Genomic DNA, 22,788 nt, shown 5'->3' with positions numbered 1-22,788 from the left:
CCGAGCTCCATCGTAATAGGCCCCAGAGTCTGAGTCCTTCTCAGGATTTGTGAAACACTGACATCTGAAATGTACGGAGACAGATGCTACAAACACTGGGTGCCATCGTAGGTGTCATCAAGTGTAGGTGTCTTTGTAGGTGTCTAATCCTGGGAAGGATCTGTGAAGGGGCTAGCTTTTTTTCCCAAATGCTGCACACCCAGGGCAAGCGTCATCAACTCATGCATCCTTTTTCGGGGATTTGTGGTCGAGAATTTTGGAACCTCAAACCTTTGGAAGGATAGACATGGGTTAGAAAAGCTTGTCTTGGGTTTGCAGTACTGAGGTAAGTTACTTGTCCTGAATGTGCAGCCCCCCAAAATATTTACAAATCAAAAAATAAATAAATTTAATGAACACAGGACTTGGTAACAGGCCAACCTTTGTGGGCCAAACCATATGTGCAGTAAATGGCAGCCACCTAAATCAGAATGGGTGTAGTGCCTGGTGAAAGGTTGTAAATTAGGTACATCCGAAATTAACTGTTAAATTCACACAAAAAAAGTAAAAACTGAATTATGGTTCTAACTCAAATGCAGGAAATCACTAAAATGTGGCAGTTGTGGTTAGCAATGCACACAAGGTATGCCAGAACTCGTGATGTCCACCATACTCAAAGCACCAATTTGCCAACGGAACAGAACCAATAAAAAAGACTTATGGTGGATAGTACAGTATTAATTCCAAATAGATTGTGAATAGAATTCAATAGCACTACAGTACATTGTTGCCTGATGACACACTGAAAAGTCTGAGTGGGAGCAAACCAAGTAAAACTTTTAAATGTGCAGCATCAATTATAGACAGCTTGCTTTGCGGCCATCTAGGCAGTGATAAAAATCTCAATTAACTAAACAGCATAAAATACTTTTTTCCTTGTAAAAAAATGGATGTTTACAACAGCACAATAACAGAGATTATGCAATACCTTCCCAGAAATTTTAAATCACTACTAATAAAGCCATCACATTCCAAATAAATTATGTGATATATGTCATCAAAGGCCCTGTGGAATTAAATATTTGGGGAGAAACATTACTTCCATGAAAGATTGAATATTACAGCAGAAAAGAACAATCAGAAATATAGACTTCATCTATCCAGTGGCAAGGCACTTCATGGAAAAGCATCCAAGCAATACATAATTATTTGTAAGAGGGGGACACAGAGTGGTGATGCTTCACTGTTGGAAAGCACAATATATAATTCGCTGTTTGGAAGCACAATACATAATTACACTGGAAATATAACATCGACTGGTATTCAACCCCTTTCAGGAACTGAGTGTGAATTTAAATTGTGAATCACCCAGTATTTTTGCCTATGACAAACAGTGATTTCACTCTTTTTTTGGGTCAAGCTATATTAGCTAATATGCCTCTGTTTACCGTTTTTTTTCTTTAACTGATTTTTTTAGAGCAAACATACGTCACTTTGGAGTTGTCCCTTAATTTCACTCTGCTTCCTAAAAATCTGTTAAGTTTCCTTTACTCACTAAGAAGGCATAAACTTGCCAGATGTACTGTTTTCCGTTTAGTAAGACTAGGATGAATCGCTCATAATAACAAATTATTCATTCATGGTTGGGCTAGTAAGTGCTGACAGATTTAATGCCTTAGAAGGAACCAAGCATAAGAAGTTGCAAGAAAGTGGGCTACTAATTGAAGTGGATATGAGTGGCGGGATAAAACCTATTTCCAATAATTTAAGCCTTGGCTCCACCCCAGTAGCTATGGCACAGTGCAGAAAGGCGTGACTTCAGAAAATATGTTTAAGCAGTAGCAAAAAAAAGTCAAACGACAACACAGGAAAAATCTTGGACCCAATTTCTGAAAACAGAAAAAAAAGTTAAAGATCTAAGTGACACCAAACTGCTAAAAGAATGTAAAGGATCAATCAGAAATCAAGGTTTGCTATTGACTGAGACCTAGCCATGATTTCAGGGTGACCACATTGGAGAAAAGGTTAAATACTCAAAGTGGGTTCATCCTGATAAAAAGGTTTACCTTCTGAGCTAGTCTCTGAAATGGAAGTTGAAATCCTTCAGGGGCAATGGTGCAGGCTGTATCTAGCAAAGTCCTCTCAATGCAGGGATCGGGTGGACAGGCTAGGCTCCATATGGGCCTGGACCATTGACAAATGTGTTTGTATAAGGCCAGCCCACCTACTATACCCTATGGTGCCTACTAGAAATGTGCTTAAAATACTATAAATGAGGAAATCACTCAGGATAACATTTTGAATGACTGAGATTAGGTACAAGTGTAAATGTACACAAAAGTGTGACAACCTAAACCCAAATAGGGTTCGAACAGGTATCTAGAAACTGGTCTTAACAAAAGTCAAATGATCTGTTGTGGCAAAAGTGGTGGCTAAAACATATACACCATGGATACTGGTGTTAAAAAATCTCTCCAACAGCATTGAACTTTGTTTCTAGTCTTGCCAGAAGACTCTGGATTTTTTTATGATACAGCATAAGGTATCCATAGGCAATTTTAATCAGAGATCATTTCCATAATATTAGAGCCCCCTAGATGATTAAGGTTGTCCCTACTTGGATACAGACTGTATCCAGGCAAGGACTTGATGATGAAGCATGCCATAGCTTACTGTAGTGTTTAAGAGTCCTTTTAAAAATTAAAAGGGATGCCAGAGGTGTTTGAGAGGTACCAACAGTATTCCATTTAAGTTTAAATTTCTTTATTGTTTTAAGTTTGGAACACTTATATATAGTAGCGTGTAGTCAGCTACCAACCATCAAAGTTTTGGAATATGCAATACAGTATTCCTTTTAAGTGTGTTCTCACTCTTTTGATTGAATAAAATCCTCTTGAAGTCAGATAACCATTGCATGAGGTCCCACTGAAGCGGTTTTGGCAGCAACAGCTCTGTGTGGGAACATTTGAAAACATTGCACTCGTCAATGTCCTCTTGTTGGTTAGATACTTTTTCTACCTTCACCCAGTCAAGATTTCTACTTCTACAAGAATAGGCTTAGTATTTTTCATCAAGCTCAAACTTTTCCGGCAGGGTACGCCTGGAGATGCATCTGATGAAGTCCTCTTTAAATAGGATATTGTCAATGTGAAGTCCTGACAAAGCTTCTGAGGACTTGGAAGTCTAAACATTTTCAAAGCCCCAACTGTTTAGAGTTTCTGAAACAGATCCTCTTGGTTACTTATGAGGCTCCCAAGCCCTCAGGGGCCAAGAAGTTTCCAGCAGAGGCCACCAGCAGGTTCCATGCCTGGATCAGTTGCTGGTTGTCTGAAGAAATATCGCCCACAAAATTATTGGTAACAAAAATGTTGCTAAAAATGTCAATAACACAAATATGGACTTAATATTCTTTGGATATAATGTAAAAAATGTCAGCAACAAAAACAAAGAAGTCCACTATATTGTAATATAAAAATGGGTTAGTATATCCAATTTTAAATACTGTACACAATATTAGCTTTAAAATATATATTAACTTTAAACATGAAAAATAAATGTTTAACTTGCAGACATCAAATAAAAATGCATACTTTATAATAATTGCAAAAAATACAACACAATAGTTAACAAATAATATTTAAATATAAGTAATAAAATGCTGACAATATAATATCAAACACTAGTAAGAATAAAAGATTGGAAAGTGAATACAATCTATACTACTATAATAAAGGAAGAACTTTCAGCCTTTGAGGCGGGTAAACTCGGGAACCACAGCGTCAATCCACACACCCGATACACCGTTGGAATCGTCAGGGTGTGTAGATGGTTATAGGCTATATAAATAAAAAAAAACGTTATTTAAAAAATTTACAGTAAAGAAAAGTAGTCCCTCCGAAGTAGCGCCGGCCGCGACGTGCATGCTCACGTCAGGAGCGCAGGGAGGAGCGGCGTCCAGGAGAGCGACAAGGAGCGGCGGACATGGCGCAAGGGAGGAGCGGTGACGTGAGGAGCAGCGGACAGGCCAGCGGCGGTGCGAGCAGCGGACAGGCTGGAGTAGTGGCAGCTGAGGTAAGGGAGTGGCGGACATGGCGCGGGGGAGGAGCGGGGACGTGAGGAGCAGCGGACAGGCCAGCGGCGGTGCGAGCAGCGGACAGGCGGGAGGAGCGGCGGCTCAGGTAAGGGGACCCATGTCGGGGCAGGCAGGGGTAGGGGCAGGTGGGGGACGGGCTGGGCGGGGCTTGGGCTGCTGCACAATGTCGGGATGGGCGGGGGTCGGGGAAGCCTGTTGCACCCGGACAAGGTCGGGACGGGCTGCTAGTAACAATATAAACAAATAAATTAACACAAATAATAAAAAAACTATAATTTACATTAAACTCAGTTTAAACACAAAACACAAAATATATTAAACACTTTAAAAATTCCCACTCCAATCTAAGGGAAAAGTGTTGGACGTTGTACTTTTCTAATTTACTGTTTCCAATCCCATTTGAGCAACAGTAGGGAAAGGGTGGAATTTGGAGTTGTCAAATATACTATTCCCAGTCCAGCAGCACTAGGAAAAGTGTTGAATTGAAGAGGGGTCCGATTTTCTATTACCAGTCCTAATTTTTTCAATAAAATATTGTAATATTTACAAAAAAGAAAACATATTTAAAACAATATAGCTATATATTAATATAAGAAAAAAACAATTACATTAAAAAATGTAACATTTTATAATAAAATATTATAAATTAAACACTTACTTTGCCACTACCCAAAGAACAATCCCTTGCAAAGAGTTACAATCAATAAATAATTTTATAAAAATTAAAAAAATGCAACAATAAAAACATTGTTACACAACACAACTAACATTGAGATAATTAATTAATAAAAGTTAATTAACCCAATGTAATAAATAAATATTCTGGTCAATCAATAGTCAATTGAATACAAGTCAGCAAATTAACGTAACTAATATGCAGCTAATTAATTTGCAAAAATAATTTTGAATTAATAAATGATAGTTCAAGATAGCTGTGGGAAATGGAATCAATGCAGCTCTTTCTCTAATCTGCCACTGACTATTATCATCTCATGCACAGAGTACGCACCTGTGTATGCTTATAATAACATATGCTGTGCACCTTATAAACATGCCAATTACCAACTTTTATTTATAAAACAGATTACAAGAGAATAAAGAGTTTAAAATAAGTGCCCTGAATACACCTTTTCTGACGGAAGCTTGTACTGTTCTGTCCTGCAACTAGCTTATCTAGAATGCTTGCCCCACTGACAGCTGAACTGCAATTACGGAAGCTTGCATTGCGCTACCTGATAAAAGTAAAAGGGACACAGTGGCGTAGCTAGAGGGGGGGCTGGGGAGGGCGGTCCGCCCCAGGCGGCACTAGCTTGTGGGCGGCGGCCACACGGCACTTGTGTATAATTTATGTGGGGACACTGGTGCAAGGCAAGCGCACATACTTCAGCTTGTAAAGCCTGCCTGCAGTGCACGCACCACCACCTAGCGTGGTGGTGCGGTGAGCGACATTCGACGTTTGTGGTTGTGGGTCCGGTCCCGTGACGTCCCAGGGCTGTCAATCTTGGAGCGTGCGAAAGCGCTACCAATGACGGCCCTGGTTATAATGTTTGGCCGGCCCCGCCCTCACGCGAGACTTTTAATCGCTCCGGAAAGACTGCAGTGCCCAGGAATTCTATGTCAGTCCACGGAGGCTCAGATTATGCTTCTCTTTACTTTACTGACAGATACAGCAGCCAATAAAAACTTTAAACTGGCATGACCCCGGAAGGACAACCCCCTCCAACAGTCTGCACCAATCAGTCTCAAGTCCCTTGTATAACTGTCCATACACATAATACGACCTCCTCTTTCTTTGCTGCTGCAGCAGCGAGTTAAGTGCCCTTCTATTTTACTTCTTTCTAGGGGGTAATGTGTGTAAGGGCGGTGGTTGTAGACGGCGCGCGCGCGCGTCAGTGATGGTATGTGCTGAGCGGACCTCCGCTCGGGGTTGAGGTGTTTTTGGTGACTTTGTGATAATTGCCTTTTTTCTTCGTTTTTGCCCGCGCGGGCGTTTTCTGTTGTCAGCGCGTAGCGCGACTGACGATGTGCCGGTAGGGGGCGGTGGAGCAGGAGGAGGCAGACGCGAGACGCTCGCGCGCAGGAGGCAGTCGAGCCCGGCCCCCACACGCACTGCGCATGCGCGAGGAGCCGACTTTCGTTTTTCACTTTACCGGCTCCTCACGCATCGCGCTTTTAGACTGCATCAATCCTGGCCTCAGTAGAACGCTGAACGGAGCGCATCCGCATTAGAGCACTGCTCTAGGGGAGCTTACAGTGTGCATATTAGGGGTCTCCTTCCACCTAGTACTCAGCCTCATTGCCTGGAGTGATTTTGGTTGTTGGAGTTTGTGTGTGTGTTGGAGGCTCCCCTGGGCTACTCCCCCCCTTGAAGCTCCTCCACACCTCCCTGCTTCTGAGCTATGGCGTACTACGCCGAGGAGGATAACCAGTGGGCAGAATATGATGAATATGTAGACTATGAGCCACAAGAGGAACATTTGGAGGAGAATTTGGTAGAGGCCCTGGATTCCCACGTCCAAGGGTCAGTGAAGACTGCACTAGTCCAGGCTCTTAAGCCCTTTGCTAAGCCCCTTAAAAATTACGGAAAGAGAAAGTTCAAATCTGCCGGGAAGGGCGGTACCTCTTCTCAGTCCTCGGCCCAGGTGTTGGCCCGAATGGCCAGGAATGTCCTGAAGGACCATGGCTCAATGGCGAATGACACGTCTGGGGACTCTTCCCCGACTCCGCCGGATTCCTCTGATTCGGAGGTGGAATCAGTGGCCCCCAGGAAGAGATCTAGAAAGGTGAAGCACACCCAAAAGACGGACGATGGTCAGGTACCCAAGAATCTTCTGTTTAATCCAAACAATATTGTGCACCCTCGGTCCACTGAGTGGATACCGTGCCCTGAGGTGGCACAATATGTGAGCAACAACCTGCGTCAGGGTTTCGATAATGGAGTGAGGGCCACGTTGCGCTCCGAATGCCCCAGGCCATCCTTGACAGGGAAGGTGGCTGACACACCGGATTTGGATCCCACAATGGCGGCGTTTATGCGCAAGTTTGCGAAGGATCCAAAGAAGGGGCTGGATAGAGCATGGAGAGGTGTCCAAGACAAAATGTTGGATGTCACCGGTCCCCTAACGAAGATTCTGGACGCGGCAGTGATAGCCAAAGATAGGAATGTGCCGCTGGATGTGTCGGAGGTTCTGGAATGGGCACAGCGTGCCATGTGCTTTTTAGGTAATGCGAATGTGGCCGTGTCTACGGAGCGGAGGCGCTCTTTTCTTATGAGACTTGACTCCCAGCTGGCGGAGATGGCCCCTTCCGACCCTGGTGTCCTAGCTAATGGTATGCTATTCGGAGACAAATTTGTCAGGGAGATGGGCAAATATGTTGCCACCTTCTCCGCATTGGACAAGGCCCAGTCCAACATCAAGAGGGTTCTCCATGGTGGTGTTTTTGATAGGGCCGGACGCCCAAGAGGTCGAGGGTCCGGCCGAGGTTATGCACAGACCTCACGTGGAGCAGAGCAGAGAGGCAGAGGTAATCGCCGCCCCAACTTCTATCCCTCCCGTGATAGAGGAGGTCGTGGCAAGGGGCAAAGAGGAAACTATCGTGGACAACAGGCGAACTCAGGAGACTACTCCTATTCAGGTACGACTTCTATGTCCATCAGAGCATATGGTGGGGGGCAGACTGTCACTTTTTCTCCACAGGTGGCGCCAGCTCACGAACGACCCTTGGGTTTTGCAAACGGTACAGGGTTTCCACATAGAATTTTATGCCTCCCCGATGCAGCGGCGGAGACCAGGCCCACTGTGTTTTTCCCAAACAGAGCAGAGTTTCATCGACGCAGAGATATGCTCCTTGCTCCAGAAGGGGGCGATTGTGGAATCATCCCCACACGAGCTAGGCTTCGTCAGCACCGTCTTTGTGGTCCCGAAGAAGGACCAAGGGTATCGACTGGTGTTGAATCTCAAGGAGTTCAATGGCTGGGTCGTTTATCGACACTTCAAAATGGAGGGGATACACCTCCTGAGAGATATACTATTGGAGCAGGATTGGATGGTGCGTCTGGATTTAAAGGACGCCTATTTAGCAGTGGCCATCTATCCTCCGCACAGGCGGTTCCTGCAGTTTCAGTGGCGCGATCGGTGGTTCGAATTTTCCGCCATGCCCTTTGGACTGTCGTCCGCCCCTTGGTGTTTCACCAAGCTGATGAAACCCATCGTGCAGAGGTTGAGGGAACGGGGTGTTCGCCTCATTATTTACCTCGACGACATCTTGATCTTAGGTCAGTCACCGGAGATGGTGTCGCTCCATCTGTCGTGGACGATCCACCTCCTTCAGGACTTGGGTTTCCTCCTGAACATACAGAAGTCGATCTTGCAGCCTTCTCAGGTGATGGAATTCCTGGGTTTCCAGGTGGACTCGGTGAAAGCTCAATTACTCTTGCCCCTCAAGAAGAGGGTGGCGGTGAGGAAGGAGTTGAGGAGAGCGCTTGCCTCTCCGACAATCTCCTTGAGGACGTTGGCACGCCTGGTGGGGCTTCTGGCTTCTTCGATCCAGGCGATCTTTCCGGGTCCTTTGCATTACAGGGCCCTGCAGCGTTTGAAGGCCTTGCATTTGCGCAAGGGCCTGACCTATGCCCAACAGATTTCTCTTTCTGCGGAAGCACGTACGGAGATAAACTGGTGGTTGGAGCATATGGATGCGTGGAACGGCAGGGCCATTTTCGCGGCCACCCCGGAAGTGGTGATAGAGTCGGATGCCAGCCGGTGGGGCTGGGGAGCCCGTTGCGGCTCAGTGGAGACCGGGGGCCGTTGGTCCCGCGAGGAGTTGAGTCTCCACATCAACTGTCTGGAACTCCTGGCGGGTTCTTTTGCGATCCGCACTCTGTCCCCTCAGGGAGTTTCGTGCTGTATTCTCCTCCGCATGGACAATGTGTCCGCGGTACGCTATATAAATCGCCTGGGAGGCACCAGGTCGCGTCTCCTTGCGGAGATAGCCAAGGACTTTTGGCATTATTGCCTGGCACATCAAATTTCGGTGACGGCGGAGTATATACCGGGATCCGCCAATGTGACGGCGGATTGGAACTCTCGATACTTGAGAGATGCCAGCGATTGGAGGTTGCACCCCCGGATCTTCAGAGCACTGGATCACAAATGGGGTCCGTGTGTGGTGGATCTGTTTGCCTCGCGGCTCAACAGACAAGTGCCCCAGTTTTACAGTTGGCGGCCGGATCCGTTGGCGATCAGCTCGGACGCCTTTCTTCAGTCATGGACGACGGGCATTCTATATGCGTTTCCTCCGTTCATTATGATCCCGAGGGTTCTGGCTCAAGTTCGGAGGCAGAAGGCGGAGATGATATTGATCTCCCCGTGCTGGAAGGCGCAAGCATGGTTCCCAGAAGCGTTGAGTCTCGCCTGTGCATCGCCGGTGCGGATCTCGTCGTTCCCGGATCTTCTGACGGACCCGGTGGGTCTTTACCATCCGCTTGTCCTTCAGGAGCAGTTGTCTCTTATGGCATGGAGACTTTCCGGCGCCGTTGGCAAGTGCCGGGAGTTTCGCAAGACGCTATCTTTTTCCTATCTCAGGCATGGGCACCTTCCACTCACAAGCGATATGAGTCAGCTTGGAGACGGTGGGTCGGTTGGTGTGCTGAACGACAGGGTGATCCCATGGGATCCGATATCACTGTGATAGTGAATTTTCTCTCTGAATTGGCGCGGTCAGGTATGGCTTACAGATCGGTGAATAATTTCAGGTCGGCTATTTCGGCGGGACATCCGCATGTTGAGGGCAAGCCGGTGGGGGAGCATCCCTTGGTTTGTAAAGTAGTTAGGGGGATTCGCCTGGTGAATCCTCCTCAGCCACGGTACACTGAGCTTTGGGACGTGTCTGTGTTCCTTCGTTTTTTGACGACCTGGCCAGCTAATGAGGGACTGTCTCGCAAGCAGCTCTCGGCGAAGCTTACACTTTTGCTCTGTTTGATCTCGTGCAGGCGAGTATCGGATATTCGCGCCTTGGATTTGGCAGGTAGAGTATTCACTCCCTCTGGAGTTTCTTTTACGATTTCTAAACGTACTAAAACGCATACCAAATGTATTGCTTATCCTGCTTTTCCTCATCACAGTAAATTGTGTGTTGTTCAATGTCTGAAAGTTTATGAGGATTGTACTAGAGAGTTTAGGACTGGTTTTGGCCAATTGTTAATTTCCTTGCAGAGGCCTTTCCGCCCAGTCGCCTGTGCGACTCTGGCCAGGTGGGTTACCTGGTTGTTGGACCTTGCCGGTATTGATACCTCTAAATTTGGAGCTCATTCTGTGAGGGGTGCTATGGCATCTAAGTCATTTGGGGCTGGTTCTCGGCTTCAGGATATTATGACTGCGGCAGATTGGTCTTCTGAATCCACATTCAAGACATTTTATCATAAGCCTATTGTGGATGTAGCCTCAGTGGTGGTGGAGAAACTTTAAACTAGCATAATCTGAGCCTCCGTGGACTGACATAGAATGAAAAATTGTCTAGCAGACGCGACAAAGAATTTTCAATTCTATTAAGGACACGGAGGCGAGGATTATCCCACCCGGGCTTGCAGACTTGTCATGTCCTGCATTATTGAATGATTTTATGATGTACTGTACCCACCCGAATGTTTATGATGGCTTGTTTGTATTTCCAGTTTGAGGAATAGCCATTACCACATATATTCTTGTTTCAGGTGATCAACAGAAGCAGACGTGAGTCGACCTGACTATGATCTGGATTGTTTGCAGTTATGCAGCGGTTGCTTTCCTCGACGTTGGATGCGATAGTTGCCATGTTGGCCTCCGGTCACGTTGGACGGATGATGTATTCGCAAAGAAAGAGGAGGTCGTATTATGTGTATGGACAGTTATACAAGGGACTTGAGACTGATTGGTGCAGACTGTTGGAGGGGGTTGTCCTTCCGGGGTCATGCCAGTTTAAAGTTTTTATTGGCTGCTGTATCTGTCAGTAAAGTAAAGAGAAGCATAATCCTCGCCTCCGTGTCCTTAATAGAATTGAAAATTCTTTGTCGCGTCTGCTAGACAATTTTTCATACAGAGAAATGCTGGGAGGTAGGAGTCCTGGGAATGGGATAAAAAGAGCCATATATATAGAAACATTTGTTGCTGGAAAAACTGTGAAGAACTCCCATTGTTAGACGTGAGTGCCTAGACGGGATGCTATTGCAGTGAAGGCGCGTTATATTAACAGTGATGACTGGATCAGGGCTTTAAACCGAAACGTCTGGCCAGTGACATGCCCTTTGTTTCTCTGGAGGTGCATACACTATGACTTATTTTCACTCGAGTCACATTTTACAGCACGCCTGGGTGCATAGGTTTTTGTATAAATATATTCCGTAGCCCGACCGCGCTCATCCACTGTGCGTACAGTAAGGTAACTCATGAACGCTGAGGCCTCTACTCTGCGCTATCCCATTGCACTGCAGCTGCAGCCAGTGCCATTTTTATAGGGCTAAAATTGGAAAAAGATGCAGCGAGAGGAACTGACAAAGCTTTTCTCTGGGAGCAGCAGCGGAGGCCATGCATTCCCCTGGAAGCACCACACCCGCCCCCACCTTGGCCTAATCAATAACTGCATTGACCTGCTGGGAGACTGCTGTGATAGGGACACTGACTTCAAAGGCCGCTTGCCACATTGAATACACGTGCCTTTGACCATATACACCAGCCCCACTGGCAGAATGGGCCCCCAGAAAGAAGTTTTTTTTATGTTGCTCAAACACATTTTATCAAATACGGAATGATGAAAGTTGGAGTCAGCCCTGCTAGGATTCAAGCTGTATCTCCATGATTGATTGCTTTAATGTGTACATTTTGTTCTTTTGATGTTGAGCTGGTATACTGCCACCACAATAAACTGTATTGTCGATTGGTACTTAAATGTAGGTATAATGAGACTCAAAGGCACTCATTTTATCGACACCAGAATAATATAATGCTGAGGCTGTCGCACTGCCACGCAAATCTGATTTGCATACTTAACTACTTCAAAGCATATCTTTTATTGATATACTATTTACCATTCAAATATCACATATCAAACACTGAATTGTCTCCGAGTGCATCAATAACTCATTGAATTAAAATCTAGTACATTGACACTTATTTTGTCAAGATGAAAGTATGGGTGACTAAGTCAGATCTGCGAGGGATCGAACTCAGCCATACATTTGATCGATAGAATATATATGTTTCAAAGTTAAAACCAATACTGTTTTTCTTAAATGGCTAGTTGATCGTGTTTTTCTGTATTACTGTTGCAGCAATATTGTTGACATATTTCTACCGACCAAAGAAACTTTTGCTTTTGAAGAACAACACTGCTGTCTGCAATCACCCTATCCAGGCCAATATTCGGTTTTATTTCACCTAAACACAGGTGTGGCCCTGTCAATTTACAGGAAATACTAGAGAACAGAGTACTCTGTGTCAGCGCAAAGGACATTTTTCTGTCATAAATTCTTCAACAAAATAATGGCAGAAAATATATACAGTCTTTTTTTACGTTATCGAGTTGCTATTGTTAAACCCGATGGTTCGAGGAATGAGCCTTTCCAGTTTTGTAAAAAAAAAAGTTGAAAAAATATACGAAAGAGCGTGAATGTTCTTCACAATAATTCCATGATATACATATTTGGATTTGTGTGACTGGGTGAATTGGAGCCAATAAACAGACATGCTGCCACGCAATTGCACACTTACTGAAATAAAAGAGCAGTTAAAACTCAGACCGATGTGTAAGAAGGGGACACATTACATTACATGTGTTGAATACTGTAATGAGCAGGATTGTAAAATGGCTGTGCCCACCTGTGGAATTGTCTGTCTCTGCGCAAGTGGTGGGTTGGACATAAGGCCGTACGGTACATAGGTCAAAACAATGAGAGATGGGCCCAGACTTTAACGGGGTGTGAGAGGCCCTGCCCCTAACACAAACCTCAATTGCCTCAGGCCTATAACATAAATCCATTAGTCAGCTGATTCTCGGACTCTGGCCGCTGCAGTGAGCATGTGCGTGATAGCATGATTGATGGGCAAGCCTCGGGAGAGCCTGTGAGACACATATAGTGGTCACAGGTAGGCTGACAAATATGCTTAAAAGTATTTTTAAAACATCACACCAGTATAATTAAGCGAGTGGCCGGGGTGCTGTGTGCAGCCCTCTACAACTGCGAATTCAGATAGTTAACACTTACTTGCACTAGTTAATAGAACAATGCAAAACTAGCATTCCAATGATACACGTGAGAAATATCTGTGCCCGAAAATTGACAATGAGGTGAGATTCAAAATTCGAGTCGAGACTTAACCTCACACAATCACAGGACTGCGGATTCAAGGGGCGGCAATCTGAGGGATAGCACCGCACCACAAGCTCCAGCTACGCCTCTGAAGGGACACAATGTTAAAGTATTTTCAGTTCTCTTAAATGCCATTTTTTGCTCATTACACACACTCAGGCCAACAAGAATTTCTGTCAATACCTGAACTGCTACGGGTGCAAAGCGGTGAGGGGCAAGATGGTGGAGGTGCATGAACTCCTTGTCTTTGTGAGCTTTGCAGCACTACAAACATAGCCTAACCAGCAATGAAGTATTCAGATCTGCTTGCCTGAGGACATCTCCTCTCACCTGCCAAGCTAATGACGAGCTTTTGGAAAACTCTTAAAACTGCATCTCTATAGTCTTCCTCCTGAATGCACGAACATACTACAGGTATTTCATTACTGTACGTTTGTAAGTGTTAATCACTGTCCCCAATACTGATGTATTTAATATACTGGAAATTCGAAGTACAAACCAGTGATGCTCTTATCACGAAAGAACTTACACCCGAAAGGCAGACAAACAAAAAGAGCTGCAAGGACTTGCCGTGTGTTTTAAAAGGTGTAAATCAACCTTGAAGTAGACTGTGACCCTCAGGCGTATTGTCACGTATATCTCCTTCTGCGGGTGTGGCCCTTCTGGGCCCCCTTTGGTGGGGGCGCCAGGGCCTGAGGCAATACCGGCACATGCAAGCACATGTCAGCATGTAAGTTCCTGCGACGCCCGAATCCCCAGTTTAAAAACCCCATATAACATTTACGGGCAGTCTTTCATCGGGAGGAAGCCGTGGGCCCATGAGAGTGTCTATAAATCCACTGCAGGGCCACTCCCCGGTTCTTTCCCCTGGGACCTGCAAACCCCTGCCTTTAGATGTTCACTCGCTGCTGCTGCCCTCAAAGCAGGTTTAAGGAAGCAGAGGAGCAGGGGCAACTGCCTTTTTACCAGTACGGAAATCCACTGCATTGGGCATCTGTCTCACTACAGCCGTCAGCCGTTTCACTTATGCTATTGGCAACATTGTGGGGTTATGTTGAACGACGTTCTCTAAAAGGGTTTATATAATTTCATGATGTTTTCCTACAAAAGGGTGATGGTGAGTTGGATTTATGGAGATGGTCTCCCCCCAGTGGCCTTTACACAAAGTTTTTGAATGTTGATGCTTCATTGGTATCTTCTTTTCCAACTAGAACAGCTGCTTTTGACCTCAGTGCTGATGCCCCACTGATGTCGGAAATCTTCAGTAGTAAATGGACATATGTCCCCTGAAACCTTTGTGTTTCCAATTTAAACCCCAGACTAGACAGTAGATCAATGATTGTAAATTAAGTGCTTACCTAACAAAGGTGATGGAGATGACGGAAAAGCGAAGAGGAAAGAAGAAACAACACACCCGCAGGTTTAGTAAAAAGAGTTAAATGAGATACTGATAAGTTTCCCCCACATACAATTTTAGTTGGGTTTGAATAGAAAAAGAGGAAGCGTTGTGGATACCACTAGCCCTTTTGCTTCCAAAAATAAGAACAAACAAGAGAGAAAACATTTTAGTGGTCCAGCTGAAAAAAATGCATGGGGTTGCAGCGAATGGGATTCCCCTGCAGCATAAACACATAAAGCTCCTGGGGAAACTTCACTTTTGGATTATGTTGTGGTGGGATACGCTTCATTTTGTTTATTGGGTGATTAAACGATCATTGATTCCGCTTTTAGAAATCCTAACCTCATAACCATTTCTGTAATTTTTTATACATCTCCTATTGGTTCTTGGAGGTTTGGTGCTCAGTCTGCTAGTTTTAATAGGAACACAAAAATACCTCATTGGCACTATAGGGCAATTACAGACCTCAGAGTTGCCTAGTTGGTCAGGAAAAGAAAGTTATAATATTCTTAGGCAGCTGATGGTTAAAGCAGTCAAATGGGTAAATCCAGTGGAACGTTTGAAAGGGACCCCTGTCCACTTCTCCTGTTAAATCATTAAATACATGCTCTAGTTAGGGGGCAATATTTGGATTATATCCCTGAAAGATATACTAGGGTGTTGTTATTAAAACGGAGGAGGAGACTGTTGAAGGCTTCTTTAAGAAAAGAGGAGGAGGATAGGTTATGGATAAACCTTAGGGAAGCAGTACTAGAAGGTCAGACAATGATTGTCCGGGCTCTTGTAGCAGAGGGTTGTGGAGGTAGATCCTTCACTGTTGCTATTGAGAAACTGAGATGGGTTAATTACATCCAAGGTCTCTATGTGGTAAGTGACTGTGCTGTAAAGAAGCTTATAGTAAAGGATGACTCCTTCCCGTTGGGTCCGCCATCTAAAAAAGAGATAGAACTTGTAATTAGGGGAATGCACACTTCGGCGGCGAAGGGCCTCGATGAAACATCAGTTACTGGTATAAAACAAAATGGACCCCTATGGAGTAAAAACATCTGCCCAGTATTTAAATGGTGATATGGAAAAATTATGACCCCCCCTTGGAAGGGAGGTGCCATAGTTCCTTTTTTAAGAAGGGAGACCGTAACCCACCAGGAAATTATCATCAGATTGCCATCCTTGACGCAGTGTTCAAGTCTTTGCTAAATGCTTGCTGGCCCAGGTAAGTGAATGAGTGGAGGACCATATATTTATTCCCAAGGAGCAAACCAGGTTCATGAGTAAGTATGGAACAATCAATAGTATGACTGCCCTTCAGGGTATAAACGAAAAATATGTAAAAGTTAGAGGGAGAAGGGCATACATGGCTTTTATAGGTCTCTCCACAGCATTTGATAAAGTAGATTGTTTTTTGCTGTGGATTAAGCTTTTAAGTTTGGGTATGCTGGGTACCTTTTTAAAGCTAGTTCGTGCCCTCCACAATGATACTTGATGTACAGTTCTTCTGGGAGAGGATAGGGATTAATCTCTGGCAATCCCTACTACAAATGGGTTAAAACAAGGGTGTTTGCTCTCCCCCTTCTCTTTTGCCTATATTTTTCTGACCTCCCCGATTTATTTGCTATGATTGAGGGTTTTGCCCCGATAGTTTGGGGAAAGCCTATTGTGTGACTACTTTATACAGATAACATAATAATATTTAATCTCACTCCGAAAGGCTTTAATAGTCATTCTCAGGCACCCTGACAATTTGCTGAGGATCACTATGTAATGATCAATGTACCTAAAAGCAAAGTTATGTGTGTGCATGGGAGGAAAAAGCTAAAATATTGTAATTTTGTATTGTCTCTAAGAGGTAAAAAAATTGGAAATTGTAAAATCATATGTTTGTTTGGAGAAGATAGTGTGTGGAAATTTAAGTGAAAAAGATCACATATTGAGACAAATGCTTTCCTGGATGCCACCAAGTTTGGTTTCCGGAAACACCAGAGCACGGAACTGGCACTGATATCTGCATCAGAACAGATCAGGCAGACAGTTGATGCAGGGGGTAGTGCAGCACTGGTGCTGCTTGATCTTTCCGCTGCATTTGACACCGTTAATCATGCAAAACTATTGAAATGCCTTGAGAGGATAGGAATCGAAAGGAAAGCCCTAACTCTGCTTAGATCTTTCCTGAAACAATTTGTTGCGCTTTCGGAACTTAAATCACAGAATTGTACACTTCCTTGCGGGGTACCTAAGTGCTCATCACTGAGACCCACCCTTTTTAATGTTTATTTGGCCCCATTTGTGCAACTGATTAGATCACTCGGTTTCTCAGCAATTTCCTATGCTGATGACACCCAAATTGTGGTGTCAGTGACAGGGACACCATCAGTTAGGCCAGCTCAGTTCTACAATTGCCTCTGTCAAGTCAGAGACTGGATGGCAACCAATTGCTTGAAGTTGAACTCCAACAAAACCCAGGTACTTCTCTTCAGCAGCAACACCTTTTTTGGTCCCTTACTCTTTGACCATCAGAGCTGGGCTCTCTGCCCACCCCCTCAAAGCTTACATTTGAAGATCATGTGAACGAGGTTACCTCAGCATCTTTCAATATGTTAAAATGAATGAGAAAGATGTTCCCGTTCCTGATGAGTTACGCAAGTTACTCATCGCAGACTTGGTCCTATCCAGGGCCGACTATTGTACCTGATGAAGCTTCAGATTGTACAAAATGCTGCTGCCTGGCTTTTGTTGAAGATCGCTAAGCAGAAATCAGCCACCGCTGCCTTGAGGGAATTGCACTGGCTTCCAGTAAAGCAACATATTGAGTTTAAAACCCTGTGTATAGCATTTAAAGCAACTCATGATATAGGGCCAGCCTTTTTCAAGCTACATTTTCGCCTATATGTCCCTGCACGTCAGCTTTGCATAACTCACCATCTGATTATCCCTAGGTTCAAGAAAGTGCTTGGGGAGGTAGAAGCTTTTTGGTTGGGACAACTAAACTCTGGAACTCTCTCCCCCAGAGTCTGAAGGATGCGACTCACCTGCTGGCATTCAGGAAGGCTCTGAAGACATGGTTGTTTAACCTCTAACCATGTGTCAAGACCTTACAATGTTTGTTTGTTCTGAGGAGCTACTGCCTTGACACCCTTGGGTAACTGGTTTGCACTTTATAAATCTCTTTTTCATTTCATAGAAAATAATATGTCTAAAGCCACCTCCCTGGCTAAATCTCTGTTTTTTTTATAGAGTTGCTGAGAGAAGGCATTTTACAGCTTTATTGGAGGTCTATCATGCCTCTTTGTTATATGGCATAGAATTGATTGACATCTCGAAAAGGGGTTTCCTAAATACAGTAGAAGGTTGAGTCCTTAGAAGCTTGGTCTCAGTTAATCCAGCGTTTTCGGTGGTGGTTTTATGACTAGAATTTGGACTGAGAAGTCCCATTGTACAGAGCCTTGCAGGGGTAGTGCCTTGGGCCCTGTCCGTAGCAAAGAAACGACCATGGCACACTTAGATTTTGGTTAGGAAAATGAATCCTAGAGGCCCCAAAAGAAAATTCACAAATCTAAAGAAATTTGCGGCTGCTGCAGAGTTGCTGCAATGAGATCCTTCTCTGATCCTTACTTCAACGCCACAACTATTAAAAGCTACTCTAATACAAGCCAGTTGGTACCTGAGCTTTCGTGTGGATGGAGAGGCCTGTATCTCAAAGAGGGGTCACCATTTGCCAATTAATTCCTGTCTAATAAACTTATCACAGGCTTATATTTTTGGGAATCTGTCACATGGAGTACATCACTTTTGGATACTTCTTAGACAGGGCATGCTCCTTTTAAATTCTTTCCTGGCTAAATGGTATGGTTCATCAGCGATTTATCTATTGTCAAAAAGTAGTTTACTAGATCTTAACCATGTTATATTTGTCTGACCTCCTCTGTCACTATGTTGGCGGTTATGAATGAGGCCAATATGCTTGCAGTTGAATGAAATGTTTTGTAATAGAATGTTTTACTTTTTAATGTGTTTTTAAAGTTGTATTAAGGTGTATTAATCTGGACTCCATAGAGGTTGATAGTGCTCTCAAGCAGGCATTTTGTCCTTCTATGCATTCGTTTTTTTTAATTTTGATATTGTAATTTTGATGAATTGAAAGTAACTTTTTATATATTTTTTTATTTTTACACTGATGGCATGAAAGACACTTAATGTTCATTTTTTACAATCTTCTGCTGTTTGTGTGGAAATTGCCTAAATGCAAATGTATAGAAACTGATGGCAAAAAATATATTTTTATTTTTTCTCTTGTATAATATTCCTCTACTTATGGGGGAATGGTCTAAATGCAAATCTTCTAGAACCTTGGATACGTTTTATGATTGCTAGATCTTTTGGCAGGGTGGTCTTGTATTTAATATGTGTACGAAATTGTAATTTAGAACTCAATTTTACTTATTTGTATGCAATTTTGAGATTTTATGTGGAACTCTTGACATTCCCAAACGTGCAAGGCAAACCCTATCTTGGAACACCTACTTCTCATTCCTTACATGGTAATGTAGATTTCTACACACTCATGGCAGAGAAATGTTCAGTAGTAAATTGACATAAGTTCCCCAAAATGCTTTTGTAGTGTCCAAGCAGGAATGAAAAAGATACATTTTTTTGTAAATATACATGTCTAACTGTATTTACCTTCGTGAATTAAATCATTTGTTTGTATGTTTATTATGGTATATGACTGGTAAGGAAACATGAAAGCCATTTAATGACACAATCTCCTCATGCTCATGCATTTTCAAAGTTACCATATAAGGCATTCAGTGGTGAACGAGCTCCCCGGAGGATAGATCTTGCTCCTTCTAGTACAGCTGCACGTGTCCTGGTCGATGCACCCAGAGAAGTTGATGTCATCATATACAGTTCCTGAAACCAAGAATACAACCAGACCAGTTCAGCACGGAATGATGATAGAGCTATTTGACCAAGAAACAGTGGGATCTGACAATTCAAGCAATAACATTTCTCTGCAATTAGCTAGATGTCTCCATTCCAATACAGTGCCTAGTGTTAGCTCAGGTATTCTCCTCCACAAAGAAGATGAAAACAGTAAGCATAAGATAAAAAATAGGAATCTCAAGACCATCAAATAGGAGATTTCCGTTTAATTTTAGGTAATACCGGAGTCCATGATTCAGTCTGTTTAGGATAACAGAGACTGTTGGTTGGTTTTTGGTAATAGAGCTCACGGAATGCCAGGTAGAGATATTTGTTTCAATTACCTGTCTGTTTTTGTGTGATGGAAAGGAATAACGTTCAGGCAATTTCTTCACCTGTTAGTAATACAAATAAGAAATGCCTACCTGAACATCAAAGACCAACTCAATTATTTACTTAGGCTAATATAACAATGAGGAATTGTGATATGCCCTCCCACCCTGAGGGGCCATTGTGACACTGTTGTCTACTATCTCTAATGTCATGTAATTGAGTAAGAAAGTGGGTTGGTACCTCTAATGTCATGTCAGTGAAAAACTGTGAGAAATCAGCTTATTAATTGAGAGTGGTGGAAGCCACGATCAAATAATAAACACAGTGCTTGTCAGCGTGAACCATAAAAGTCACTAAATTAACCCGTGCTTAACCATTTGGTAGCTTGGCACAAAGCAGTCAGGCTTAGCTGAGAGGCAAAGTGTAAAGTATTTATGCAGCACACAAATGCTAATAAAGTGAAAACACAACACAATAAAAACTCCAAACCAATTTAGAAAAATAGAATAAAATAAAATGAAACCATAACAACAAAAATCCATTTGGTAGAGGAGCGGATGAGCAATTTCAAAGCTTTAGTTAGATGTAGCGTCTACGAGCACAAAACGCAAAATGAGGGTACAGTTGCATAGTACCAGGACCAGGAGAAGTTCAGGCCGAATTAAGTGCAGGCAGGTGCACAGGCCGAAGTTTTGCCTTCTGGGAATTGCATCTTACGTCCTTGATACAAGCTCTGCGTGGTGTTGCTTTGCAAGGCTTTCCTGCACTTGCCGTTGGTTCCTTTGAAGCATGCAGCTGTGCAGCGAGGCTTTGTGTCACCCAGTGTTGGTTCCGATGAAGCTGAGCGGTGATGCATGCAGTGTTTTGCAACACTTCTTGTCAGTTCAGAATTGCGTTGCTCACCGCCAGTTCCGATGAAGCTCTCATCAGTGAGGTGAGGCTTTTGTGGAGCTTTGTATCACTTCACACTGGATTTGAATGAATCTTCAGTTGGGCAAGTAGGAGTTCTCTCTGATGCCAGCCAAGGTCCCAGGATCAAAAGAGGCACACCTTGAAGATCAGGGACTACCTCTAGCATAGACCAGCGCGGTGCATGCAGGACCAGGCAGGTCTAGTGCAGCAGGTCAGCTGGATAGTGGCAGGGAGGTCTCTGGAGCTTGTTGTGTCCCTGTAGCTCAGACAAGACGTCAGCCAACTGACCCTTGGAGTCACTCATGTAGCCTGGGATGAAGGGAGTAGGTCCAGAGTTTCTTATCAGAGAGCAGGGCAGGTCTCATACAGCAGGACACTGGGGAACAAGGCAGCCCTTCTTCCTGGAGTTCCAGTATTTATACCTGGTGCCAGCTTTTGAAGTGTGAGGACTCCCTATACTAGCCACATATCTGGTACTGTAAAGACCTCTCTTTCCTTGTCAAGTCTTCAAGGAGTTTGGGGTTAAAAAAGACTGGTGCCAGGTTCCTTTGTGTGTGTGTGCTGAGGCATCCCTTTGAAATGGAATTAGAGCAGGGAACAGCTGCATCCTAACCATCTTTGCAGGGTGGCCCATCCTGCCAACACTTAGTCCCCCTTTGCCTCACTGTCTGGGAGCTATTCACTGTCGTGGGACTCAGCACACTGGCAGAAGGCACAAATAATTAGGACAAGAAGATGCCAACTTTCTAATAGTGCAAAACCAAAAGGGAGGGTGGACGGAGTGTTGAACATTGCAAGCACTCACCCCCAATCAAATGATCTGGGTTTAATCCATCATCATTCTTTAGCTCACTCCGCCACTCCAGTTTAGACATGGCCATATGCAAATCAGTCTGACCCTGTGCCTCATGGGAACAGTCCAGCCCAAACTGCCAAGCCCTGTCTTTCCTGGACCGGAAACAAGCATCCTGGTACCGGTTTCTGGCTAATCAGCCGTCATCAGCCAGGCTAGCTTGAATCCAGTGGCAAAGTGAGTAAGGGACCCACATCTGGGCATACCCTGCCAACTTAGGGCGAACCAAGCAAAACCAAAGGGGATGATGGACGGAGTGTTGAACATTGCAAGCACTCACCCCCAGTCAAATGATCCGGGTTTAATCCATCATCATTCTTTAGCTCACTCCGCCACCCCAGTTCAGACATGGCCATATGCAAATCAGTCTGACCCTGTGCCTCATGGGAACAGTCTAGCCCAAACTGCCAAGCCATGTCTTCCCTGGACCGGAAACAACCATCCTGGTACCAGTTTCTGGCTAATCAGCCGTCATCAGCCAGGCTAGCTTGAATCCAGTGGCAAAGTGAGCAAGGGACCCACGTCTGGGCATACCCTGCCAACTTAGGGCGAACAAAGCAAAACCAAAGGGGATGATGGACGGAGTGTTGAACATTGCAAGCACTCACCCCCAGTCAAATGATCCGGGTTTAATCCATCATCATTCTTTAGCTCACTCCGCCACCCCAGTTCAGACATGGTCATATGCAAATCAGTCTGACCCTGTGCCTCATGGGAACAGTCCAGCCCGAACTGCCAAGCCATGTCTTCCCTGGACCAGAAACAAGCATCCTGGGACCGGTTTCTGACTAATCAGCCGTCATCAGCGAGGCTAGCCTGAATCCAGTGGCAAAGTGAGAAAGGGATCCACATCTGGGTATACCCTGCCAACTTAGGGCGAACAAAGAAAAACCAAAGGGGATGATGGAGAGAGTGTTGAACATTGCAAGCACTCACCCCCAGTCAAATGATCTGGGTTT

This window comes from Lissotriton helveticus, chromosome 3_1, assembly GCF_964261635.1.
Source record: "Lissotriton helveticus chromosome 3_1, aLisHel1.1, whole genome shotgun sequence".
NCBI classification, from domain to species: Eukaryota; Metazoa; Chordata; class Amphibia; order Caudata; family Salamandridae; genus Lissotriton; species Lissotriton helveticus.
Note: the sequence above shows the minus strand (reverse complement) of the source record.